The sequence below is a fragment of the Varroa destructor genome, unplaced genomic scaffold, assembly GCF_002443255.2.
Source record: "Varroa destructor unplaced genomic scaffold, Vdes_3.0 BEIS01000005.1, whole genome shotgun sequence".
NCBI lineage: Eukaryota > Metazoa > Arthropoda > Arachnida > Mesostigmata > Varroidae > Varroa > Varroa destructor.
This window is the reverse complement of record NW_019211458.1, coordinates 34919850-34938622: the sequence shown is the minus strand read 5'-3', so window position 1 is coordinate 34938622 and position 18773 is coordinate 34919850. Positions and strand designations below refer to the sequence as shown.

General features: G+C 47.4%; 1 protein-coding gene across 3 annotated transcripts in view; it reads right to left on the bottom strand.

Moving 5' to 3' along the window:
• Nucleotides 1–18773, bottom strand: part of svp (COUP transcription factor 2) — an 81796-nt gene that overhangs the window by 11404 nt on the left and 51619 nt on the right. Inside the window, exon 3 of one of the 3 annotated variants that reach the window (XR_015328370.1) lies at nucleotides 15829–16060. The exons of the other annotated variants lie outside the window; for them this stretch is intronic. The gene's annotated coding sequence lies outside the window, so the exon portion shown is untranslated. The remainder of the gene's footprint in view (nucleotides 1–15828; nucleotides 16061–18773) is intronic. 3 annotated transcript variants of the gene reach the window in all.

Genomic DNA, 18773 nt, shown 5'->3' with positions numbered 1-18773 from the left:
CCCGACTCAACTGGCGGATTCTCTTCGACCCAGCGTCCTTTCCAGTGGCCGGCTGATCGGGCCGTTGGATTTGTTAATCACTTTCATCATCTACCGCGTCCCGCTATTGCCTAACCGTCAGTGGAGACGATGATTTCAGACTCGTGAAAACTAAAATCACTAGCAGCGTAGCTGTCAACCAATCGTCATCACCGCTACAATCATCACTATTATGAGCCCAGACGTTCCAGCTAGCTCGCTCGCATCTATGTGCCAACCCCATCCGGCCTGAGGCTGCTGCTGGAAGCTGTCCGATCATCGAATGTAGCCTTTCGACGCCGCGGAACACGGTTCCGCTCACCACATAAAACACCGGCCGATCAACGGGTATACAAAATCATCGCTGATGCTGCTACCGGTGTTCTTCCATTGGCAATCCGCCGACGCACAGAGAGAGGTGTGTTATCTATTAGACATCATCGGCAATAGTAGCGGTAATAATAGTGGCGTCTATGCTCGATACCGTTGTTATAGCGCTCGCTATTCGCAAGCCGTCCCTGCACCTTGACCCCGGAACAACTTGCTAATTAGTGAATGGCTGGAGCTCTGGCCACTCCTCAACGGCGTGATGTCTCGCTCGCTGCCTGTGCTCGTCCGCTCACGCTGGCCTACCAGCCGACCTGCCTGCCTGCCTGACTGACTGGCTTCAATCAGTCTTCTAGCTAACACGCAAATAATCACTAGAAGAGCCACTGCGGCTTCGGTCACAACAGTGGCAGCGACTCTGACGCCGACAATATTTATGAAGGAAAATGAAACAGAGAAAATCAACGAATGGCAAAAATGAGAAGAAGATCCGCGCTGCCATCGCTGCCGCGGTCGAAAGTGCTTATGAGAAATCAAAAATGATCAGTCGTTGTCGGGCTGCTGTACGCTCGCGGCTGAAATGACGATGAAGATAAGCCGAGAGCGATTGTAATGGTAGCGGAGAACATCGCAGGAGCTACATGACCACATAGTGGCGGATTGAATAAAGCAGTCGTAGAGCCCAGCAGGTGGACGACAAAAAGCATCGCCTTTGTTAACAACGGCATCGATGGCAATAACAGCCACAACTATACAAAGGAGAAAATTTAGTAGAGTAAAGCTAACATAAAATACTGCTTGTGAGCAGTTCTGGATACTACCGAAGACACGGTATCTTGCCGCTCTATCTTACCCCATGCAACCACATACATGTAATAGATTTTTATTGTATTTCACACATCGTTGAATAATGCTTCAATGACACCCATGGCAACGGCTGCGGATGTTGGCAGCGACTCTTGTAAACTGCAACAACCATCAGGGTTGTATCTGCTGCGGCACACTAGAATCTCATAAATAAACAACAGACATTTTTCAAGCTCTATCAGTTGAATAAGATTAAGGTAAACACACGAGCGTTCGGCATAATATAGCGCTATTTCGAATTCGATAATAATTGATAGCAGTAATACGAACACAGGCTATCAAATCGTACTGTTTGATAGTAGTCGTAGAGCATAATTTATAAAATGTGCCTCGTATTAGAACAGCATTTAGGAAAAAGCACACGACTCGTTCGACTGTCAAAGACAGACGAAAAATATTCAACATGAGCGAGCTTCAAAACAGAGCAAGTCGCCATATTTCTAGTAACATTCCACTTGTCACCGTACATACATAAAAGCGACGAAGTCTTCAAATTATCTCCCTACCATATACGTATATTCATTCTATAAGTAGACTCTATTAAATATATGTGCACCGCTCGAACAGGACCTCTAGAGTTCCCATATAGGTACAATTTTCCTGATAACCGAGCTATCGATAGTCGTCTGTAGTAATCACCGCAAGACCATCGTCCATCGTTTCGATGCAGATAATCTTATCAAATAATTCTTTTGATGATACGCAAGCACTACGCGTTCCCTTGAAGCGTATATCAGGGGTTCGCACATATGTTCACATGACGCCAATATTCGATAGACGTTAACTAGCAATATTAGCTTCGACATGGCGATTGTTTCGAGCTTATGCCCACTTTGCGAGTCCAGGTTACAAAGGTATTACGGCCGCCAGCGTCCGCTTATAGTCGAAACTGGTTTCGTGGCAATCTCTGGTACAGAACCCTGAGAGCAAACGCTAAACTTGTATAAATCTATGTAGGTGTAAAAGGACCCTTGGGGACTCTTTCGGGGTTGTTGCGGCTTTGAGATCAGAGCGCCTTCATTGGGGGCTGGTGGCTGGGGGTAATCACCGGAAGTGGCCAATCGCATTATGTTTGTTACATCCGCTTGTTGCTTATGAGCAGCGGAAATGATACGCTAATTTGCGCCGCTGGCTTGAGAGCCCCGACAATGGATGCGCGCACGAGCAGACACACACATGTCGCGTACATGAATGAAGGAACAATGCTCGTTTACAAGTTACGCTCATTCGGATTCGGTCATGAGCGCACCGGAGATATAATTACGTGACCATCACGTCAAGACCGGCATCAGCTGAGCTGGGGACGGGGATTGCGTCACAAATAGCTATAATGGCGACATTGTCGCCATGACATCACATACACCTCTGCCCTCTTATTTGCGCCTCAACTAAGCTGAGCCTGCTTTCTAATGCTGCTTGTCGTTCATCGTTTTCTGTTTACTTCTGCCTTTGAGTCGATGAATTCCACCCTGGCAAGACCACCTCTCCCGTGTACTATACTCTTTGATGAAGGTGCCATGTTGTGTATAGCTCTACGTGATATACTCCCGGCCTGTATGTGCATGTACCGTCGCGTGTATTTAGGTTGCATAGATGTATCGTATTGTTGTGCGTATTATTAAGGCGTTGCCCCCCGGTTGTGCCGCAGGACAACAACGTTCAGCTAGCCGCCACTGATCCGGCTGGTACCGTCCCTAGGAAGGCAGGCGGTGCTGCACGCAATGCACGATGGAAAGATCTTTAGTGCATGTGACAGGGACATTGGAAAGAGGCGAGGGACGCAGCTGTACCGCTGCACACGCAACTCGCGCACTAGCGTTCCTCCAAGCTGCTCCTATTGCTTTTACCGGATTATGGGGCAAAATTAATTGGATAAAAAGCGCCCAGCTTCTTCCATATGAACAGGAAAGAGGACAAGACAGGCACCCGATGGCGGTCGTTTTGTTATTCGCCCGCTCGATCCATAGAGCGACCAATCTTTCAAGCGCCCCACACAAATAGACGCATATCATAGCAGCGGTTGCGGTGCAAAGTGTTCTCGACTGTCGCCAAGCAGCTGGGGCGGCAGCAGCATCAGTAGTAGTGAGCAATGCCACTGCTTCCTGTGTGCCAGACTGCAGGGGATGGAATTTGTCAGTTCTATCGGCATTGTTTGGTGTGTTATTGTGCTCTCGATGCTGCGCTAAAACTCTCTTAGCTGCCTGACTCTCCCCCTTAGTCTCAAGCTGGCAGCAAACCATGGGCCGCCGCATGTCCTTCAAAGCTAATAAAGCCGTAAACCTGCTGATGGCCAACACTGGTAGCCACGTTCGGCCACGTAAACAACGTTCGGCCCAGCTCTGATCAAATCGCTATTTACCCACCATATGACAGCTCCAAGCGAGTCCTCGAGCGGTTGCATACGTCCACATTCACCAGCTGCCGGGATGATCAGTTCCGTCGCTGAGATCCGGTGGTGATAGCAAATGCGTATCGGCTCTTGCGGCTGCCGACAGCTTTCTCACCATTCATATTGGTGTTGTAGAGAGCGTACTACAACCAGCGCGAACGACGGTCAACGACGCTGGCCGATACGGCAGCTCGCGATCAAGAGAAAGCGACCAAGGGCCGGCGAGGATCATCGGCCGTTCGCATCGGCTAATTAGCATGTCCCTATCGCTCAGATGCACGCCTGCCGTCTTCGCTTTGCGAATGGTCAGATGGGCGGCACTAGTAGGAGACTGCAACGGACAGAAAGCAGTTGAACGTAGAGTTTCAATAAACCGTTTTGAGTTCTTGAGTCGGGTGACAGGCAATGGCGGTACCGACCGCGGTGTGAAGGGCTTTAGCCGTTGTCTCCTTTCGCTGTTCTGTACGGGACATCGTTCGCGCACTCAGCACAAGTAGGACTGAGGGTCAAGTGAATCTTAGTGGTGCGGTGGTAACGCAACTATTTTTCACAGCCAACCCTTGTTCCTTTCAGGGGTCGGCTTGTGTCGTCGCAGTTCGGTTATTAATAATCGCCGAACATTGCGCCCTCGTGACACCCTCGCCGTCGGCCCGAACAAGGAACTGCACTCGCCCGACATATTATACCCGCCCATCAGCGCTGCGACCAGAGCCGCCGCCGCTGCTGCTGTTACTGCCACCGTCGCGATCATCTTTGCTGTGAACGAAGTGGAGAGCAGAAGATAGCAAACAGAACAACGAGGCGATAGGGTCTTGTGCGCTTCTTTAGTCAAGCGCCAGGCAAGTAATGATGCCCGCCTAGGTCCCTTTTTTGCCTCTCTTAGAATATGAAAGGTTGTGATCTTTGGATTTTAGGCCTTCAAGGAAAAGTCGCACGGCTTGCGTTCAAGGGAGATGCGGTCATTTAGACATGGACAAGCAGGCCACTGTGAAGCTACACTGAGTTCTCTGAGTTCGCGCGCCACATTCAACATCTATCAGAGTGGACCCGCCTCGTTCTACCCAACCCCGGCGCCGTGTTCCCTATCCTGCCTTTTATAGAGAGAGTCTCAGAGAAACTCGTCGCTGCGGCTTAGTCACGGGAGGAGTAGCTACTACTATCGACACAGGAAGAGGCGAAGAAAAAAGTGTCCGGGAAGAAAGAAGTAACGTAGCGCATCAGTCCGAGATGACATCCTATTTTTCTGCCTACTTGAACGCCAGTAGATTTTGAACGAGAGATCACTAGTTGTGGTAGGGCATTGCGGGCCAATGTAAAGGCGGGGTACGACTGAGCAATGTGTGCGGGGCAGACTGTATCTTCGAGAGTGTATCACTGGAGCATGCCACGGGCCCCGCCCGCGACGTCATCATGGCCGGTCTGCTATTCCGGAAGCGTCTCAAACGGGCATGCATCTGTGTAACCTCAACGACTACGGATGTAACAACAGCTCTCCCTGCTACGGCTTTATCCGAAACTGGCGTATATAGGAGAAGAAGAATCACCAAGTTCGTGCGGTCTGGCGTCTTATCGTCCGAGACCGCAGACCGCTCTTGTTGCTACTGTCGTAGCTTCGATTGCAAAAGTATACCGACGACGTCCGCAAGTCGATCTAGTTTCCCACTTAAATAGGGTACCATGGTTTTTCTGACTTGCGCCACCCTCTAGAGATGTAAAATGCTGTCGGCTTGGATTCCACAAGTCTGCTATGGAATGAAAGGAAAATCGAGAATAAGCCGACGACACGGGTCGTCTCCTTTCGGATTTTTGGAGGCATCGTACGAGATGGTAGAAACGAGAGGAAGCGTCCATCGTAGATATCGTGATGACCTCTATAGGAATGGTGTTGAAACAACCATCAGTAAAGCGGAGCCTGCTCGGGAAGCGCTTTTGGCATCCGACGGACGACACTGGTCGAGGACAGAATGAATGGTAGCAGCAGCAGCAGCCGTAGCGTTCAAGTCGCTGGGATCAACATGGCCTGAATCGGCCGTCTTCGGGTGGAGCATTTATTAGTCATAATGTTACCGTCCATGCGGCCGGCTAAGGTGAAGGTGGCCCAGCGGCAAAGAAAGCGCAAAAAACAAAGAAAAGCACCTGTAACGCCACATCTTGACACATCTCATTAAACGTTACCCCTTTTAGGCTGCTAACCCCTACTTTTATTGTTTCTTTTCACAGCCAGAGCCGCAGCATGTACGCAACATTATAAATATATCGACGATCCCATACATGATTTTCGTGGTTCATCGTATGTCGATTCATATTTGGCCTTTTTTGTTATTGTCGCTGAAAGTCGTCCTTCCTGCCAAATGTCACTAGCTACAAACGGCTGTAACTATAGTGGACCGCTAGTGACTGAGCTAGTTTGAGACAACAACCCAACTATCACTAAGATAAGCGAAACTTCATGAAAAGCGTTTTCGGTTGCTTAGTATTAAAAACTTGGCTAAATATGTTATTTGTAAGTACTCGGTGATCCTATTCTATGAGTGTCGTATTGTGCATTGTCGTTGTGTTTATTTACATTGCGGCTGCATCTGTTTGCGTATTTGTCGGGTTAGATTTTTGAATTTTGAATCTCGGCTACTAAATATAATGCATCTGATTCTAGTACTACTTTTGGTGCGGATACTGCGCCAAGTGACAGTACCTGCGTCTGTCAGATGTTTCCTTCGGTCAGCCAATGAGCACTCTGCTTATACTATGGCGGCATCGGCCGCTACTTTTTTGTGCCTCGGCTACGAGGGGAGCATCAGCTGTGTCGTCTGTAGCTGCTATCTCCTTGCTAGCACAAAAGGGCGACGATTCAGTGGTCTGAAGCAGACGCTTACAGCTGGAAAAGCACTAGCAGCAAGTGGACGGGGTCAGTGCGGTGGGTCTGACCCCAAAACCGAAACCAGCGTCGGAACGTATCACTGCGACGGCAACGCTAACGCTTTTTATCACACCAAACGAGTAGCAACATCAGCAGCAGTAACGACAGCGAAGGAATCATGGAGATCTCCATACGTGAGATTGAGATTCAGATCGTAATAATATAGCAATAGTATAACACTATGCTAGATGCAAATGGCGCTAGCCGGTGGTGTCACTGGCTATAGTCGGAAATAGCCAAATAACTAAAAGACATATGACTCGATTGGATTGAGCGACGCGTTCCTCCCTGGGTCCGCTACCCCCCTCAGAACGGGATATACGTAGGCGGCAGTCGTCGTAGATAGCAATCTGCTGTGGCTACTTTCACAGTGACGTTGCCAGAGTGATGGCGAACTTGTATATAAAACTTCCACACTTCTCTGCAAAAAGATCCACGCTACGAAATGCGGTGCGGGATACTCCTGGCGGCTCCTCCTGTATCCTCCGGCTTCACCGTTGGCTTAGCTCAGAGTTTCAGCGCACTTACCTCAGCCACGTATTACAAACCGGCTGTGGGCACTCGCGCTAGGCTGACGGGGTGCTAGCAATCCGGAAGGAAACCTCACCGACCGAAAAGCGCAGATCGTACTTCCGGTTCTCAGCAACTAGCCTCTGCTTCGCAGTCATCTCGCAGCCATTGCTACCGCATTTTGCGGATCATAGCTGTGCGATCTATATAGGTTGTCGTCTAGGCTGAATCAAGCATAGCCGATTCTGATCTGCCTGCAATCTTTGGCTACTGGCATCTCTGCCGACGAGAGTAAGGAAGGCGACGCACTATCTGCCCCCGTTGAAACTGTGGAATTGCAAATTGCTTTATCCTGATCCGGGTGATCCTCTGATCCTGAGTGGGTATAGAAATTCATTTTCGGCTTGTACTCCACAGCATGAGGTCTTCTTAGGGCATCGTTGCGCTACACATATGTCTGAAATGGGAGTTTGCCATAGAGGAAAAATAGCTAAGAAAATAAAAAGAACGCCGATATTTTCACGATCTGATACCGCTGATATAAATGCTTTGTAGTCAGTCAGAAATTACTCAACCTTTTAATGTTTTCGCCATCTATTCGTGCCAATGAAGAATATCTCTTTCGATCTGGTTGAGACTGACAGCGAATAGCTTGACCTAATGGCAATGCTACCAGCCGGTGCAATTTGGAAATGACAAATGTCTTGACTCATGCCTACCCTGTCCTGAGCTACAAGGAAGGCACAGAAGCCCCTTGCTGTGTCCCCACCCTGCCCCCAGGAATGAACACACAGCACAATAGTAAGTTGCGATTCACCTCGACAATAGAGTCCCACAAGATCCGACTTCTGCACTGAGCCAAGTGGGCAAGTCGAAGCTTGGTCCAGTTGGAAGTTGTGAGTTGCAGGTTGACAAATGAAGCCCGTCTCCCCTTTTCTGCCTTTACCATCCTGCATCGAATAGGAGCCTTGAGCTCATCCAGATCGAGATAGATGTTCCCTATTGAAAAGGACGACTGGTTCTTTTCTAGTGTGATATATGCAGCTATCTCTGCCCTTGCCTTTAGTAATACTTCTACTAGCAGAACCCGAAGCCGGCCGCAGCCGCTATGGGATCGTTTTTTTGATAATACAGTTTAACTATAATTTATAGTTCATCACTTGAAACTGATCATAACATAACGAACGTTTTTCTTTCTTTTTTCCTACTAATTTCGTATTGAATGTCTCAGATCTATTAAGCGGCCAAGCGTTCAATCAATAACAAAGTATAAATGGTTTTTCTCAGCCGCTCTGGCCCATATCGAAATCCATAACTATTAGGCACGCTCTTTCCTGTTGTGCATACGCCAACTGCTCACTCTGTTCAGGCCAGCGTATCCAAATAGGACTTACATTGGACGCGGTATTGCACGGGTCAGTCCGGTTACAGTGACCCTGAATATGGTTCGCTAAATCCCGTTTGCTTCAAATTAATGAAGGCCAACTTGGTACAATGCACCATCGTAAGACATTCTAATGTCTTCTTTCTGTGGATCTAATGGACATCACTACCCTGGGAGTATTTAGGTCAGATCCTTGATCAAACTATATAGCTGAATTCTACAGCCACATAATAACTAGGCACTATGAGTACTCCATTATGAGCGTGTATATTCTGAAGACTGTGTTTTTGTGTGTGGTTTCGAATGATTCACAATTCGTGTTACATCAATACGAATTCTCAGAAGCTCGTCTTCATTGTTTCCTTACCTTTGATCTCAACAAATCAAGTGAACGAGTTCTTCAAACGGTGTAATTCTTCATGAAAAAGTTCGTTCGAAAAAGGAGCATCTTCTCTAAGTTCTTCTTTAATATCTCCTCTTGCATTTTGAATTAAACCCACTTCCAGAGTAGCCGGTGGCTGATAAACTATTTTGAACTTTAGTAATATTTTGCAGGAAATAGGTTATCTATCACGCTTTGATGATAGGGCTATGCGTACGGCACATTAGTCACGTTACGATTACTGCAAACCCTAAGAATATAAAAGCCGTTGCCCATTAGGAAAAACTACGTGGGCATGACCGACCGGTAAACCCCGATGCCATTCAGGTCCCAAGTGCCTGGCATTTATCTGATATGAGTAAATTCATCGTTTTTTAGCAGCAGCTTCTTATGATTACTGCTCCCATAGTGATAGTAGACGCACGAGCATATCAATTCGACGTGGTAGACGTTAACCCACGTCTATTAGTGCTCGTCCTGCCCAAGCGTTTCCGGATACCATTTGTCGCCTCTTATGTCAGAGCCCAAAAGAGTGGTCCAACTACACAACGTGCCTTTTACCGATCGGGGCGTACGGGGGCGATTTGCACTGCGACGACCCTCGTCCACCCGTTGAGTGTCGCGGCTGTCGTAGTCGCCATCGCCGCCACACGGTCATCGTCTCGTTCAACGACAACCGGCAGGGGTGTATTCCATGCTCTAGCGTTCTGCCCATCATTGGATAGTTGATGTGCGCTACAGTGTCAAATAATGAAGTTAGCCATAGTGCAATTTTCAAATATTGTTATTACGACCCCGAGTCAGCGAACGAGTTTTTAGCTTTTGCTGCGACGCGTGATGAGCGCTCACACATACTGCCACCATATGGAGTTTGCTCCCACTTCGTCACTGCGAATATGCTTTATGGAATGTTTCGCCCATTCTACAACATCACTCACATAAACACGGCCATAAACACACAATGGCAACCCACGAGCCATGTTCCCATAGACATGTATTTGTCGATATACTAAGCCATCTGACGATGTGAATGCCAACTACTAGCAATCGCATCAAGCCAGCCACTCAACATACGACCGTTTCTGCTGAGAGTGATGCCGGTGCCTATATTCAGGTATTGCTCATACTATACCATTAGTTAATTCCAGCAAATATCAGCAGTATGAATATATCAATGGGCCTCCACTCGTCTATGCGTTACTTCCATAGAGCCCAAAATTTCTCCATACGTCACACATACGCGATTTACGTAAAGCTTATGAACGTTACCATGTAATCGTCATCGCTGTACCAGTATCATCATCATCATCATCATCACCAACAAAAGCAGCAGCAGAGAAATTAGCGGCAATGAGGATTGAAGAAGCTAAAGTAGTAAAGAAATGGTATCAGCAGCGGTCTATGCCGTTAAACTGTAACAATTCGATTTGCTTGGTGGTAACGAAGGGCGGTCAGTGACCGATCGGTGATGAGGATGAAGATGCTGGCGACCCGAACACTGACGACAATTGTACTATAGCAGTAGCAGGCGAAGCAAACGCCTGCGCCAGGAGCAGTGAGGTGAGTCAGCAAAAGTGAGTCCCGCCGATCGGCTGATCGTCCGCCCTTTTTGAACGCGGCGGAAGAAGAAAACGAAGAAGGAGCGACCGCGAAAAGGGCCGGCACCAAACGGCCACCGAGGGATGAATGGGAAATCTATTACATCGTCGCTGCTGCTGCTGCGGCAGAAATTGCTGCTAACGCTGTCGCGGCTGCCTGGGCGGTCTGGTGGGGGAGTCTCTCCGCCAATGGGGTTTGTGATTGGGGGTGGTGGTCAGGAGCGACTAGTGGGAGGATGGGGGTTGCTGGGGTCATTGTGGTGAAGCGGGACGGCGGCAGTGGCGGCCGCCGTGGTAGTAGTAATCGTGGTAGCGGTCAGATGTGTTGGTTGTTCTTCCTATCACAAGCCAAAAAGAAGTAAAGGAGACTTGTACTGCGGTCACCGCTGCTCTGTCCAACAAACGCAACTCAGGAGATTCCGTTCCTGCGGCCGCTCTGGCGCTACATTAGATTTGCTAATACCAACCCCCGCCCCACATATTCTCTCATACACAGACTACACGACAACAAAACCGCCGCATTGCAATACCCCGTCGCCCCCATTAGCTGCCTCAATGATCCCTTCCCTCCTTCAGCCTCTAGCCGAGACCCATCGGTGGTTGCTCTTCTTCGACTTCATCGCTCGATCTTCGACTCCCACCACTCTGTTCTCTCACTTATTCGGCTTGGCCGTCGTCATCGTCTATGTCGCGTTGCGCACCCCTCCGCTCCCCCTTAATAACTCTGAAAGAACGAACGACAGCAGCAAGAGCAGCCGCCACCAACGCTAAAGAACGAGGCGAGCGATCTCCCTGATTGACCCAGTCCAGGGTGCCCGGGCCACAGCGGGCAGCAGATGAAAGCGACTGGGCAGCGTCTCGATGGCGAATTGCGGGGGAGGCACAACTAGAGAGCGAAAGCAACGATGAACTCCCTTATCGAGGTGGGTCTTAGAAGGAGTAAAAGCGCGAGAAGGAACGAGGGCACTTACGATGATCTGCGACGCGAAGATATACCATTGGCGATTTAACCTCGATGTCGTCCGTTAAACCACTAACTAGCTCAGTATTTTTAATTTAATAAGACGTCAATGAGAAAGTTTAGTCTTATTTTAAGGTTCTATTCCAAATCTCATGTCCCTGTTCGGTTTTTAATGTTTAAAGAAACATGTAGAGCTGAATCATGTATTCCGCATGCGCATTAAGTTTATATGTTGAACGGTCTCTTTCTAGTGTATCGAACTATCGAAAGTCGCCAATTGAAAGCAGTTACTCCCAAAATGAACTGCGGTCTGTATCTGTCTGACTGCCACATGCTAACACAAAGCGAGCGTGAACCTGATCCCTGTAAGCAGGTGTTAGCCGCGTAGCCGTTAGCTACAGCAGGCCTGATTGTTTACAGGCCGGCTTCTCGTAAGCTATACGCGCACTGCCACACGCACTACTACTGGAAGATAGGTAAAGTCTATAGGGGTGGGGTTCGTGTTCTTTATCGGGATGCTTCTGCTCCCTAATCTCAACTGACCTGAGACGCGACAGCAGATAGCCAAGCAGTAGGGAAAGACGGCGGGCAACTCACGCACCGCGTCATTTCTCGCCAGCTACGCCACTACCGGTGGCGTCATCATCGTCTTGCTATCGTCCAGTCTTCCGCCCCGCCGTACTGCCCCGTCATATCCATCGCACGGAGGCGCCACAACCATAAATCAGTCTCGTGGACTGGTCCAACCCGCAGTCTCACATGATGCACCTCTTTGCTGTGTTGGGCAGTACGCAGCAGGCATATTCTCTTTGTCCTCCGCCAGGCACTGTCGTTTCCTGCTTGAGGAGATCTGCTTGCTGGAAGCTGTCCTGCAAGCCGATGTTTAAGACACGCTATTGCAGGGCAAAACAGGACGGCACTATCTCCTACCAAATTTTCTTCTTTCACCGTTACTTGCAGGCAAGGGCAAAAGGCGCCGCCGCTAAGGAAGACTGAACGGTGAGCAGTCAGTCGACGTGAGGCGTTACATGCTTCTGCGTTTCGAACTGATGGGATCTCTATGTAAAGCAGGGAAGGCGAGATCAGCCAGCCAGTCGATGTATCGCGCAGTTGAGAGCACTATCGTCGCTGTGAAGCGAACGCGTTCTGTCTATGCAGGAACAGAGAGCACAGGGCGACGGGACTTGGACTGGCGAGGGTCAACTGATCGAAGTCTTTTCTTCTTCACAAAAGATTCTAGAAATGTTTGCACGACTGCGTTTGAGTCCGAACGGTCGACTTAGTCAACGCATGCAACTTGTGTGCTCCCATTGCATTGTGTTGTATAGATATGTAGGCTCTGTGGCACATCTCGCTCGCTTTCTGTTGTATCGAGAGGACACGAGCCCCTTGAGAAGATGATCGTAATCGAGTGGGGTCGCACTAACCTGTGGCATTGGCTTTTTCCCGGTCAGGCGACCCAGCGAGCGTTGCCACCGGTCAATATCGAGCTTCTCCGCCGCTAGTAATGCTTGTAGCACGGTATCGTGGCTGCCCACAACGACTGCTACTGTTACTGTTATAGCAACACGTCTGAGTGAACATCGTCGAGCTAAACATTTGGAGCATCAGACGGCTGTTGTGAAGGCAACGACATTGATTTGCGGGCAACGTCCATCGACCTACCACGAACATCTACGCCTTGGGCAAATTTACATATTATGCACAATAGGATAGTCACAGTAAAGACAAGTGTTAGTGAGGGTAGTACCAAGTAGATCTCAGGCTGGATTCATCTCATTGACTAAACGCCCCTAGTGCAGCTTAGCGCGAGCCGATCGAATACATTTTTAAAACGCCTGTAATCAGGAACACCAATTGTATCGAGTGAGCGAGTAAGTGAATGAGGCGCGTTATGCCCGCTATCGTGGGCCGCCATCGTCAGGTCAACAATAACGCGTATTAGATTATTGTATGCGACGAAGAAACGAAGTCATGATCTGAGTAAAACGCCATTGGAATATTGAAAATAACGACGAGCTATTATTGGTTGTTACCTAGAGAATAGAGAAATATCCAAACGTATCCTCCATGACTAAGACAGTACTAATAAGAAGTCTGAGATCCAAGAAATCTGATGAATCTGAGCTATTCAGGGACATCTTTTTCGACAAGAACGATCCTTGGAATAGCCTTTTCGTTGACTTATACTAATACAAGTGACTGGGCTAATTAATCCGAGCTTTATTACCTTTCAAAGTGAGACATAATATAAAGTAAAACTTTTTTTTTTTTAACTAGTAAGAATATTCCTTCACTGTGCAACATCCATACAATGCTCATAGAGCAAATTTTCTTCTAACGCTTCTGAAGATATGACCACCAAAAAGATTAGTCTGCCTCATGATGTAATACAACGATGCAATATATGGTTTTATATTCTTCACAGCAATAGATGCAGAATTTGCTTATGACGTAAGTTGTGGCAAGTATTTCAGCCTTGCAGGTGGAGCTATAGGTAACTTATATATCGTATCTCACCTCGAAAAATCGTCTGATTACATCCACAGCGACGCCTGCACAATACGCGGCATCACCCCGCCGGCCGTAGGCGCGGCGAGATAATGTCCAAAGCCGAGACAATGGGGAGAGCAATACTATAAGCAGCAGGAGCCGACTGCAAGTCCGAAGCAGGCCAGCAATGATGAATCGCCGGGTCGAGCTGAGCCTGTGTGGTCATTGGTCAGTCATTCCTAATCTATTTTGCCTGTTCGACTCCTTGGCCCACTCGCCCTGGCTAACGTCATACAGACACACATTACACATACACACGCACGCATGCACGCCTGCACGCTCGCACTTACACACAAACACAGCCAGACCCTGCAGAGCTACATAGCAGTGGTTGGCATCGAAGAACCCAATCTCCTGACTTTTGTCCCATTGGGCTGAGATCCATCGTTTTCCTGTTTGTTGGCTCTATAGCTTTATAAAGCCACTGTTCTCCTGGCGTAGAATCTCGCTGCAGCTGCTATGGGAGAGCTAGTTGATAGCCGCAATAGCAGTTGCAGTTGTAGCAGTAATTCGCTGCCTCGCCACATTCTATAGCGCGACGACAGCAACGAGTAACAACGGATAGTTTCTAGCCGGCCAGCGCACCGTTCTCCTCTATTGGTATAACACTAGGGAAAAGGGAGGGCATATGAGTTGGAACAGATTCTTCTGCTGAAACTTTCAACTTGGCTGCATTCTCTTTCGAAGCAAAGCAAATCATATGAGGTGATGGTGATGATGATCGCGGCAATGCTTTTCGCAGGTGCTCGCCGCCATGCAGGCGACCAGCCCTTCTACAAGCTCTTGTAGTGGACCAGGAGGTCGGGAGGCCTGCCCGTCCTATACGGAAGCGGATTGCAGTCGGAGACTATCGTTCCTTTAGACTCGTACAGAACCTCAATGCCAACACACCTATGGTCCAAACGCGATAAGCGAACAGGGGGAAACAAAGACTGAGTCCTCACAAGAATATACATAGAGATACAACTTCCGTACGGTAACGCACGATGACCGCATCCTCTTGCGTAATGCAGCCTTTTCTATAAAAGCTACTTCTATAGGCTGAATTCACGATTCGAATGGAAGGTACCCGTGCGAGGATATTAGGTTTCACAGATCCGTACGGTACTCCTGTTTGTGCAGGTACATCCATTGGCAAAAAAGAGCGAGACAGCGCGAACAACGGCAGACGTATTGAAGTATAGAAAACGCGTTTTTACATGGCTGAAACAAGGTGGCGACCGGCGACCACCGTGAAAGTGTTTTGGCCTTTTCGAGAAGAAGCCTCCACTGGACAGACTGGTAGAACTCGGTTCGCTTTGTTGGGCTACCGCAGATCCGAGCCGAAGCATGAATATAGCATCCTCAGGCGCGGTACTTATATTAAGAGCTTCTCCAAACATGTACAAGTCCTGCAGGCCGGCTACGTTGTATCCCTTAAAGATTGAAAACCCCCTGAGACTGGCGCTATGAGGGGAGGCAAATACGCGTATGTTGTTTGTAGCCGCTGCAGTTCCTTAAATATCACTATGTACAAGCACATCTACATGTACCTACACAAGATTAGCACGATTTACAGTAGGCCAGCTTATATTCTGTGAGGCCAACGCTGATTTGAATGAGTCGCCGAGGTGTCGATCTTAGCTAGCGATATTAAACAAACGAGCTAGTTTTTCTGCGTAGAGATTCGAGCCTTACTGTTTTCAGTGCTACATAAACCGCAGGTGAGGACTGTGAAATATAAAAGTGAAATATATGAATCTCTTAACTTTAGCAAACATTTCAACTATGATATATGAATATGGTCAAAAAAAAAAAATCACAAAGAAACGTTTACTAGACTTCTATATCGAAAGCAACCAGTTCATCAACGGTACGTGATGGCGTGGCAGATTTACCTATGGTTACTATGAGGTAATGCTAATATGTTAGATAACACATACCGTACGGTGCCTGTATAGTACAGATATTCTGACATACAACCGCAACAAACACGTTAACCTATCGCTTGACCAACTGCAGCGTCCATGATAGAATCAAGGAGCCCTTAAAAATGATTTCCAAAACACTGGCCTTTACGACGCGTTGAAAGGACGCTGCTGTTTTTCCACTTTACAATATATACAATACGTTGCGGATAACCTTTAGAAATGAAACTGCAGCGTCCGTCTTTACCTGAAAAAAGAGAGGTTCGGTACGAGTCAATTAGTCAAGTACTTGAAAGAAACAAATTTATGACAATAGCGTTCTATATGCATTTAGCTGAGGTGATTCATCAGACGTTTTAACCGCTGGTCCTAGATACGTTCCCTGTGTTCTCTCAGTGCTGATCTACTAAAGTGAATCGTAAGCATGTCTATTGTCAAATATACCCCTTCACTGATTCTGCTATTCCGAACAAGTCTTACTCCGAAAAACGAGACATCAATTACTCTACATATAATCCATACATATAATGACCCTTGTCGTTGCCACGGTAACTGCAGGACGACAAGGACGGCGACGATAGATTCGGCAATATCCATTGCTGGCGTAATGGCAGCTTCATTTGTATATTTAAATGATTTTTAGTGTATATGAGTGTGTGTGTGTGTGTGTATATGATGTTTGTTGTGTTGCTTTTTCGTTGTTAATCCCGTCCGCCATCTTGGAAGTGCTTGACCTGCCACGAACACGCAGAGACGACGATCTATAGAGTGCGCTGAGTAGACAACTGGTGCGGGAGGGGAGTACGTGAATCACCACGAGAGAAACCGAGGGAAGTGAACGAGGGCAAGCGAATCGCGACAAAATGAAAAATACTACGAAAAAGAGAAAAACAGCATCATCGTCACACTAACTGTGATGAAATGAACTAGCACTAGAACTAGAACTACTACTTCTGCACGAGCAACGTCAATGGAAAGGATCCGCTGGCTGATCCAGTGAACGAAAATGGATGATGCTGGAAGCCATTGAAAAGAAAGCATCGACCAAATACAACAATAACATGCGTCGTAGACAGATACAGACACACATCAGTGGCGTGGACGCCAAATACTAACCGTCGCTCGTTAACTATACGACAACGAGGATAGACGATGGAAGATGATGAGCGCCATTCACAAAAAAATCACGGAGAGAAAGTTGGCTGCCAGAAACTGCGGCGTCATCAATGGCTAACTACAGCAGTTTCACGTTTGCGATTAGAATCCGGAAAAAGATGCCGAACGTTGAACCGCAATGTATCGACGACGACGATGACGACACTTGTTTTCGATTTAATATACATACATAATAACTTAACATAATATTAGCAAGCGATAATTAACTTCGGAGCCGTAACGAATTAAGAATACTGAAGGACTACAAAAAAGTAACTAACAATACATCCTATATAAACATATCGCCTTCCATTAAGTTGTCCAACAAAGGAAAGAGGAAGTCTGACTGAATGAAAGCGCCCGTGACGCACGATCTGAACAAACGACAGATATATAGACGAACCGCTCGAATCAATTATGGCCTGACATAAATTCGCGTCATCCTTTAGGCGAGATGCCCATCTCGCGGCACGTGCACGATCTAATACAGTTAAATCAATCAGCCATGACACGTTCGATTTTCGTTGATCCAGTGACGAGATGTTTCTGCGTCAATGTGCTGTTAATCACACACAAATATAGGATACAGGTACATAAATCAGAAAGTCGTCAAGATCTACCCTACTCCATTACCTATCATGGAGCAGATATTGCATCACCGTTTAATCATCATTGTCCCTACTGATCATTATTGTTTGGCGTTTTGCACGCTGACTCGACGCAAAGCGTCGTTTCACCCAGTCACCATATTTGATGAGTATCTCAGTCTTAAACTTCGCCGTTGCGATTTGGAGAGGATCTACGAATGAAAGAAACGTTAAGTGAGATAAATAAAGGTACTTACTGAATACGAATTAGATATAATTTCACGTAATAGATAATTAGTTATATGCTGTAGTATCAGTTTCAGCTAAAAGTTTTATCATCGAAATAAATAGTCAGGTCGCTGCTTCTACAGGAGCCGCTAGTCAGAAGATCTTTTAGTCGAAAACCAGCATCCAATATACGTATTCTACGAAACAGAAAATACGCTGTCACCGGTTTGTGCTGTACAGCCGGTTTATGTAGCGAATCAAAGAACGATTTCTAGCGTTGCTTGAAACGAAGTACATCATCATTACTGTTATGCTTCATGGTAATTTGACTTCATCCGATGTACGTAATAAAGGATGCTACGTAGTATCATTGAATTCAAAACGTCATACTTCGGTGCGGACAAATAACTACAACTATAGCGGCCGCGTAGATTAAGTTAGTATTTGGAGCCGTCACTTTTACGTATGACGTCTCGTAGTGACAAGAAGATCAATTCGTTGGGAAGAGCAGAGCAGATGGGCAGAGAATATAGATCACCATTCCAGCGATCAGACTCTGACTGCTGTCATTGTTATACAGGCATACACACGCACTCGGCAAGAAAGAGATAGACTACGTCAATATCAGTGGGGTGATGACAAAAGAGTCAAGCTGCTGATGGTATTACACACGCGCCCCCTACCGCTCCATTGACATGATACCACCACGCCTGGCTTGTAACGAAAATGAAAAGATGAAGCACTTAAGCGTCGTCGTCATCATTAGCATCACTCACAGAAACAGGACAATCAACGGCACTCCCCCATTGAGCTAGTGTCAGTACTTCCGTCCAAACTGTTCATCTAAAACAATCACTGACGATAACGACCGTCATGCAAGCCTTATTGGTCAGATATACGCAGACACCACTACAGACAGACAGAAAAGATAATTGCTGATGGCCCGCGGCGACTCCGGCCGCCGTGTTGTGTGTCGGATAGCGCGACAAC